Raw genomic sequence first — 9,344 nt, forward strand, 5'->3', positions numbered from 1 at the left:
TGCTCATAGATACTGTATTCAACTCTGGAGCAACCTGTGGTTTTTAACTGCCGGATGTTTCTGCTAGGCTCTCCCTTGAGCCAAGGAAATGCAGACTCTACAGAGGAGCTCTGCACGATCACAAGCAAGCATGCAGCATACTCACACACTGTAATCTATAATTCAGATCCTTTAACAACGTCATCATCCTGCACTCTCTTAAGCCAGCCAAGGCTCTAAGCTACAGTACACGGCACTAAATCCATCCAGATAGCGTATTCCACTTACATCTATTTAACAGATCTAATCCCCTTGACCTAATTAGAAAGCAAAAGTGATGAGCACATTGAGTGTAAGTTTAACAGTTTTATATTGTTGCTAGTCTGCGAGCATGCAGGCTCTAGTTTGTTAGCATTTGCAGTAACAATTGCTGACCTTGAAGCAAAAGTCAAGTGAAAGCATGCAACCGAGCTTTCATTTCATTTGTTTCACTTCAGCAGAAGATATAGTTTCAACACTGACTACATGAATTCAATGTTCTGTTTATTAAAGCCAAACAAAAACAAACAAAAGAAGAGTCGGCATTTACGTACTGAATCGGATCATTCTTGGTAAGCCCGTTGCTCAGAGACACAACAAGCAGGTTTGGGGCTTTAACCGAAGCTTTCAGTTCACAAGAAAATGCAGGTGCCAGCATCATAAATGTCTGTTTGACTTAGACGGACGGCAGCGTTGCGCCACACAAAGCCAGTCATCGTGCTGGGGAACGTCCGATGAGTCATGAGCTTATTGTTCTAAATCCAGTCACTGTGATTATGGTGCAGCTCTAAGCAGACAGGACGAACACCTCTGAAGCACCTGGTCAAGATCTCTGCAAAGTCAAACCAAACACTATAGCATCTTTATAAATGTGCAGTTCTGTTTGGTGTATTTATGTAGATAAACTACAAAGATGCTCCAAGAAGAAGCCAATGTAATCTTATATAAACTCCTTCCTATTTATTGGTTTCATCTTCCTTGTTTTCATTTATTGTTTTTACGGCCCTGATGGCTTATATTCTGTGTAATGATGGATGATGGATGAGCATCTGCTTCCGCTGTGCTTCAGCGTTTCCCATTTAAAGCAATAAAACTGAATAGAAGTGAGCTGAGTGAGACCGCAATAAAAACTATACTGTTCTATGTACTTCACTCAAACACTGCACACTATATGCCAAAGGGAAAAGGCTCCTTGTTTTTGTTTTTTTTTATAATTACAAAAGAATATGTGCACTCAATTTCCTCCTTAACCTCCCCTTGTGATAGTATGGTTTGAAAGTCTGAAAGTCAGATAATGGACTGTGGTTTCTAAGATTTCCGATCCTAGGAGACAAAGAGGATCCTTCAGTTGTCTTTCAGACATGTAAAGGAACAAAAGAGGCAGTTGTAAGCAGCTGGGAGGGTCTTTCTGTCGACATTTTCTGAATGCCTCAAGTTGAGAAACGTCACCGAACCTTAAAAAATGGAAGGACATTTTGCCGCTGAATGATCCTGTGAAACATCAGAGCGATAGTTCTTCTACCGATGACATGAAGATGTGCTATGAACAGATCCGTAATTTTTATTTACTTCTAGTTTATGTTTATAGACAAATGTATGGCACATGAACCATGCCACAGACCACAGCATTTATACCCAAGGTGGTGTGTAATGTCCATCCGTAGTTTGACCTTTAAAACCTATAGAAAAATCATTATCAGCTACAATCTACAATAATAAATACACACATTAAAGATAAAGACACAAAAACTCTTAATATGATAAGTAAGATGGTTACTAATAATGGAGAATACATATTAAAAACCTTAAACAGTTGTTTATTTATTGCAGGTTTAGCCTTTGGTTAAACCAACAGTTGATTAGGAAAATGGGTAGAGTAGTGCCTTAAAGCAACTGCATGATACTGTTTGTTATGAATACAGATATATGTATGCACCAGTGCCAATATATATTGTTTTATTTAAGTAAACCTGCACTGCATGGTAGCTGGGCAACAGTAATTAAAGATGCATTTTTGTACCTTGTCGTCTGTTCCTCTGTGCTGATGTATTACACACTTATTACACACTTATCTAGAAAAAAAAGAGAAGAAACCCCCAAAACTTGCCTTTTCCCATCTCTCTTGTTTACTCCAAAATGCACTCTATGCTCAGTCACATAAAACTTTTCTCCATCTCATTTCATGCTCCAGGAAGGAAACTGAGTTTCAGGAGAGGGGATTTCACAGTCAAAGGCAATGATGAAAACTTTGAAACAAATTCTATGCGGAAAAAATAATTTAACCTAAGATCAGCGCCATCAACAGGTGCTCATTACCCTCTGGGGACACTTACGACAAGCTGAACAAACAAGCTAAATTAATTATTTGGCATAAAGCAAGCAAGGGTTTAATTTGCCAATACAGGCTACAATACCAGTGTATTTATAACATATATACAACTTACAGAGTGGTCATTACCCTTGCTGACAATGCTGTAAATATTGAGGTGTCAGTTTTGGGTTCAGGACACTCTTACAGCCGGGGATCAAATCAACGATCTTTGACTGTTGGAGGACCTGCTTTACTGCCTGAGCCACACCAATCCCAAGACTTCTGGTACTTGGTTTTCACAGACAGTCTCCATGTCCAAGTACTAAACGGATCAGGCAAGATCGGGGGATTTCACGGTGGCATGACTATCAGCAGATAGGCTGCAGGATTTGTAGTCACTGCTCGGGCAGTTGACAGATACGGCAGCTCAGTAAAGATGTAAAAACCAAGTATCTTGTCTTTTTTATAGTATAACTGAATATTACATACACCAAAAATTTCCCTGGTGGAATATTAAAAGTGTAATTCTGAGGTTCGGGCAGTACAAAGTGACATTTAAGCACTGAGTTCAGTTTTTTCATTCTTTTAATGTTTGAGGCCTGGTGCAAGAAATCTGCTGATGCAGTCACAGCACACAGGATAACAAAGGTTATGTTGAATTGTTCTTCTATAATCTCTCTTACCTTAAGGGAACGAAACACAACAAAAAGAGTGACTAACTGACTCGTTTCAGGAAACCGCAAACTTACAGCACCAGCAATAATAACAACAGTTTCCTTGAGTAACATGCACATTCCTACAGCCTGCAGGGTCTTTCTCCTAGTCAGGGTGGCGAGAACAAAGCCACAGGTCTCCATCAGAGATCAACAAGAGGTCCACAAATTAAGGAGCAGCTATCATCCATTCTGATAGAGGTCAAGCCGAGAAGAGCACTACAGGGCTTTTGAGGGGGAGAAGGCAATCCCACTATCTCGCGCCCTGCTCTGTGAGATCTGAGAAGGATGAAGAAAGCAAACTTGAGCCTAAGACACTCAATATGTCAACCACAGGAAGACCCAGAACTAAACAAACCAGTGAAAACTGGAACACATTTCAAAGTCACTTAAAACTTCACGTTGGCTGCTGTCAACACACTAAACGCAAAGCCACACAGGCGTTAAGGGCGCCGCTCGTCACAAACAGGTAATACGATGAAGAGTGATGGTACCAGCGCCCTAACAGGGGTAGAAGGACATGCTTGTTTGTTTTGTCACCACATTCAAGGAACAGAATATCGCATTATTGATCAGCACGCTATAGCAAAACAAGTCCACTGATACCCTCCACCCCCTCACTGCTGCATATTTAAAGCGAGCCAACAAAGGGAGACTCGTGTTCTTATATTACATTACATTACAGGGTCTTTGAGGACAAGTGGTGTCTGAGTTTACAGCTGACTAATAATGCATGGCGGTCGATATTGAACATTTACCTGCGCATTTAGATGGACGTAGATCTCGTGCGACATCTGGAAGCAATGAGCAGCTAACTAAGTAGTTTTGTCTGATTTGTTACAAATACGTTTTTTAAAAAACAGCCCCAACTGGACAGAGCCGGTTTCTCAACGCTGCATATTACATCACCTGGGTAGACCTGGGTATCACACAGTGCAATAGTCTTAAGAACTACTGTATATAATGTTGTGATTCAGATAAAGTCCCTTTGAGATAACGCAGCATTTAGCTTTAGATGTTTGACTTAAACGCCTCCATAATCCCAGTTCAACAGTATCCCTACAATTTGACACCAAACACCCTATTTCTAGGAAACAAAACAAAGCAAATGAGGTTAATAAGAGAGAATAAACAAGTGGCGTGCTGGTAATTACCAAAAACCCTTCATTAAAGCAAACACAAGGGATGGCCGTGCATGAGTCATCAGACCGTCTGAATACTGCTTTAACTCACCCTCAACTTTCTACTTGCATTTCTCAACTAATTTAACGAGTCAGTCGGTGTAATTACTGTTTTACTTTACGTTAATTGCTTGGCAAAGAAAGGAATAACCAGAACGCAATCCCTCTATCAGTCATTAAGGCATATATGCTCTGCAAGGATATAATGTAAATGGTATGGGGGCACCTTCAGCAGGAAGAGGCGAGCAGTACTGTATATAAAAGAATCAATAATCACCCCCTGTTCAAGAAGGCATGTCAGCCAAAAACTACAGATGCACTGAGATCTCCCAGTCTCCTCTGCTGCTCTTTAATTCATGTGATTGGAGGCTATTTTAAACAGCTGCAAAGTCACTGGCTGACCTTCAGTTGGGGGTAAAAAAGGAGGCTAGATTGTGGAGCCGTCCTGTCATTGGCACCAGAAGTTGGCTAACTCTCAATTAGTTTCATCACTGGCAGCACAATAAGTGGGGTAAAGGAGATTATGAAGGGGGGAGGTCGTGTTGTTAAGTAATGCTCCAGCATGTCATGGAGTTAGTCTAAATGGGACTGGAGCAGTAAGCATGGAGCTCAGTGAAAAAGGTAAAAATGTCAGTGACGCATTACGTCTACATCATCAGCCTTGCTACTTTAATGCTTCATTATGTGTGTGTGTGTGTGTGTGTGTGTGTGTGTGTGTGTGTGTGTGTGTGTGTGTGTGTGTGTGTGTTGTTTTGTTTTTTTTTTGGGGGGGGGGGGCTTCATCACGATGTGGTGATGATGATGTGCTGGAGCCGTGGATAATACCACCATCATCATCATCATCATCATCCCCGTGTGGTAACGACTAGCAGCAGTTAGCTCAGTCAGCAGCGGCTAGGTGGTCATGTCTGACTGGTGATTCACTCAGGATGCAAATACAAAAGGATGAGAGCTGAGGTCTGCGTGTGTGTGTGAGAGAGAGCGGCTGGATGGAGGAAGAAGAGGCTCTACGTCCTAATCCAACACGGCATTGCTGGAGCGCGATAGTTTCCTCTAATGTGAGCTCTAATGTGGCCACTGAGGCTGCTGTGAAAGAGGGACAGAAAAGCTGGTGTCCTTACCCCAGATGTCGTGTGATGACCATGTCTTTACAGTTCTTGGCGCAGGAAACAATTGAGCGGGTCTCCCCTTGACTGGGCAGAGATTCCCAGTTCCTCAGAGACAAGCGGCTTCCATATGTGTCCACATGGGATATAGCTGCTTCTTCGTGTTAACGACTTGTAGACTTGTAGGCTAGAACGTGATGGAAAGTGACATTAAAAAAAGGGGGGGAAAGTGCTGTGTTTGCCTGTTTCTTGAATGCGGGCTGTGATGATGCTCTGCTCCGCTCAGCTGCACTCCGCTCGCTCCTCCCTGCAGCAAGATTGGCTTTGAGCGGGAAGAAATCGCCGGAATGGATCAAATACCGGTGAATGGTGGCTGCGCACAAAACGTGGCCATGGAGTCACACTAAGCTCGGACTCGGAGCAGGGCCGGAGTGTAGACAGACGAGGTGGTGCAAGCATGCAAGCGTGACCCTGTGTGGTTGCAGCTTTATAGCCAATGGGAAGCAAACAGGAATGAATGAGCTTTGGCGTTGGCAAATTAGTAGAGGTGTTTTTGAGCCACAAAAGTCAGTCTGCTGGTATTAAAATTACTGATAGGTGTAAATAATCAAAAATAATTAAAATATTTGAACCTTATTCTTCTCTGCAGTAGGTATTTGTGATTATTTGATACTTCAACTTTGCACTTTAGTACTGTAACACATTTTTGTTGGAGTTATACAATTATATATGTTACATATACTGTAAAAATGGAGGAATAAATATCTATTAGCATATTTAAGCCTACTTTGAAATTCATTATGAGTCTTTGTTTGTCCAAGTAGATTAAGGTAGTCTGAGAAGTAGTCTCAAATTTACTTAAAACATGGTAACTAACTGGATACTTGCTATATATGGCATTATCTTAACTGCCAGTAACACCGTGAGTCATTTTTGATCAGGATGTCTCCTTCAGTGTGCACATCAAACAAGTATAACATGTAGTACTGCTTTCTTTCATTTGCCCAATATCCCCCCATAAATTGAAATATCCTCTACTGGAGTGATGCAGAAAAACCATGTATCATAGTATAACTGAATATTTATTGCATTTAGGCTGGACTATTGTAATTCATTCTTATCAGGTCATTCTAATAGTTCCCTAAAAAGCCTCCAATGCAGCAGCGAGAGTACTAATAGGGAAGAGAAAGTGATCATTATTCTCCAATATTGTCTCCTTTTCATTGGCTCCCTGTTGAATCCAGAAATACATACAAAGTCTTGACCTCAGATTACACCACAGTAATGAAGCACTTTGGTCTCAGACTGCAGGCTTCCCTGTGGTTCCTAGTGTTTAAAAAAGTAGAATGGGAGGCAGAGCCTTCGACTTTCAGGACCGCGTCCTGCAGAACCAGCTCCCAGTTTGGATTCAGGAGACAGGCACCCTCTCTACTTTAAAGATTTGGTTTAAAACTTTCCTTTTTGAAACTCCTGCAGGACTTCATGTGATGCACTAAGCACTTCTCCACTCACACCTTTTCACTCTCCACATACACCACTGCAGTATGAAATTAAAGCCGTTCTCCTCTATCCTTTAGCCTGTGCTTTGTCCTGTTTCCATATGCTCTCGTTTTTCGTTTCTCTTTCCCCTCACGCCCCTAACCAGTTGCAGTGCATGGCTGCCCCTTGCTGAGACCGGTTCTGCTGGAGGTTTCTTCCTGTTAAAAGGGAGTTTTTCATCCCCACTTTTGCAAAACGCTTGCTCACAGGTGGGTCTCTGGATTGTTGCGGTTTTTACAGTATAAAGCACCTTGACGTCACTGTTGCTGTGAATTTGCGCCATATAAATAAACTTGAATTCATTTGGCTCTGACTTGATAGATACACGTAAACGATAGAGGTTAAATGTTTGGCATCGATGACATAAAAAGGGCAAATCATCTGCATTGTATTGAAATGCACTTTTCCAAACTTCTTACTGAAAGTTTAAACACATCTTTATGTTCTTATGTGATTGTCTTTGTCCACCTGTGTACTTCTGTTTTCTATTTTAATGACTGTTAGTTCAGCTGCTTTTCTGTCTGCTGATCATCTTTGGGTTTTCACACTGATGTTTTTCAGCCATATTTCTTGTAAGAATCAAAACGTGGGACATGATCTCAATATGTCGGATGAGGAGGGACAAAGGATAAAAACGCAGTGCAGTTCATCTGGTCACCCTGGCTACAAACAGCAATCAGCCCTCAACCTGTCAACAACAATATGGTTCTTGTTTTGGAATTTTCTTTCTGCAGATTTCTTCATATTTTACTGTTTTGTTTTTTTTCACGTTTGAACGCTACTCTGGAGCTGCAGTTTCAGCACCCCTGGTTTAAGGCATCAAGTCTAGCCTGTGATTGTAGCATTTTGTCTGCCATTTATCTACGTCATTGTTTTTGATGTTCGTCTGAATATCTATGAGTGAAAATGAAAAGTTCAGTATTTCCAGATCTAATGTACCACGACATGGACAGAAAATACTCTATGTGCAATAACTAAACAGGGTATGTGAAATAACAGATGTAAAGACGATAGAAGATAAGACTCATGGTTATAATGTGCACAGAGTTTATCATCTATGATGTACATAGCTTTTTATATACACAAAAATACACTGACTATCCATCAACCAATCAAACTGTGTTTGTAAGTTGATGCAGGCTCAAAGTGCTTCACACATAAAAAAACAAAAAACAAATTGAGAAAAATTAAAAAAGATTCCTTATTAAAAGTATTAATAAACACTTAAAACGTGGATACAACTAGTGTTTAAAATAAAAAAAAATACTAATCAATAATTAAAATTCTGAAAACAGGCATTTCATTTGTAATCTGGATTTTTGTGGCTCTGAATATCTGACCTAAATTAATATTTTTAAAAGCACAACACAAAGACATATTTTGGAAAATGTTTCCAATTTATTTATTGCAAGAACTATTTTCAAGGTATTGTACTCAAACAAAACAGTGCTCCCTGGTGGACAAAGGGTTTTTAAATAACCTGTTATTACCACACATACAGTAACATCATCCGATCTATCATGGCCCAAATAAATTACCAGCTGGCTTTTCATTTTAAAATTGTCACGTTTGCACCTTTATGTTTATTAATCTTTGGCAACACTTGACTGAATAATGCACAGTACATTGAGGGTGAAACTAAAAGCACGTGCACAGTCACAAGATTGAGAATTTATGAAATAAGACATACAAATTGCATTTCTAGAGAGAAAAAGATTCCCTTTTCTAGCCAAATAAATAAATAAATCCCTGAGAGAGGCTAGTAAAGCAAAAGGCCAAGACAAGCATATGCTGCAATCTCCCAGATGGTTTTCTTGATAGCAGGGTCAAAGGTGGATGGACTTTCATTCATTATGTAAACAGAATGATGACTTTAGCAGAGTCCACGTAGCTCTGTCCTATGGATGTTCCAGTTAGCTGCAGATAAAACTGGAAATAACTATGATATATCTGTCAGATAGTGTTGAGTGCCTTGAAAGCCTGTTGGTAGCTTTAGCGTGCTAACAAATCTGCTTCATCTCCTGAGGAACTCAAATTTTAGACAATATATTAATCTTAGGCTATAGATAATATTTTTTCTGGTCACATGGATTTTTTTAAAAGACCAGTGAAAGAAATCGCAGTGATTAAACTTCTGTGGTTATTTGATTCCAACAGCCAGTGGATGTCGGTTCTAATTAGCCTGCATCATTTGTACACGTCACGGTGCAACACTTTGCCACTCATCTTGCTGGTGAAACTAATCCCGAATAAGCCTGCTGCTTCAAATGAAAAAAAAAGAAGCAACTTTGTGTGTTTTGTTTTATTGCTCATTAGCGTTTGGTGCCAGTGTCAGTCACATAGAAGCTTGTACACTCATGGGATTTTTTTCACACTTTTTCTGTGCAGAGCTAAGTTGAGAGGTTTTCTAAGGGGAAATGAAACCTAAACTAATATGCACTGTGCGTGTCTCCTCTGCTATTCTACTAGCAAATGG

At 40.3% G+C, this 9,344-nt stretch overlaps 1 protein-coding gene across 5 annotated transcripts in view; it reads right to left on the bottom strand.

Annotated features, from left to right (window-relative positions):
* Nucleotides 1–5,648, bottom strand: part of osbpl6 (oxysterol binding protein-like 6) — a 44,738-nt gene extending 39,090 nt beyond the window's left edge. For all 5 annotated transcript variants that reach the window (XM_085384080.1, XM_085384082.1, XM_085384083.1 and 2 more), the window contains exon 1: nucleotides 5,345–5,648. The gene's annotated coding sequence lies outside the window, so the exon portion shown is untranslated. The remainder of the gene's footprint in view (nucleotides 1–5,344) is intronic.
* Between the last annotated feature and the right edge of the window lie 3,696 nt (nucleotides 5,649–9,344).

This window comes from Rhamphochromis longiceps, linkage group LG16, assembly GCF_057381845.1.
Source record: "Rhamphochromis longiceps isolate RC_006_pf linkage group LG16, R_longiceps_female_GT1.1, whole genome shotgun sequence".
Lineage (NCBI taxonomy): Eukaryota > Metazoa > Chordata > Actinopteri > Cichliformes > Cichlidae > Rhamphochromis > Rhamphochromis longiceps.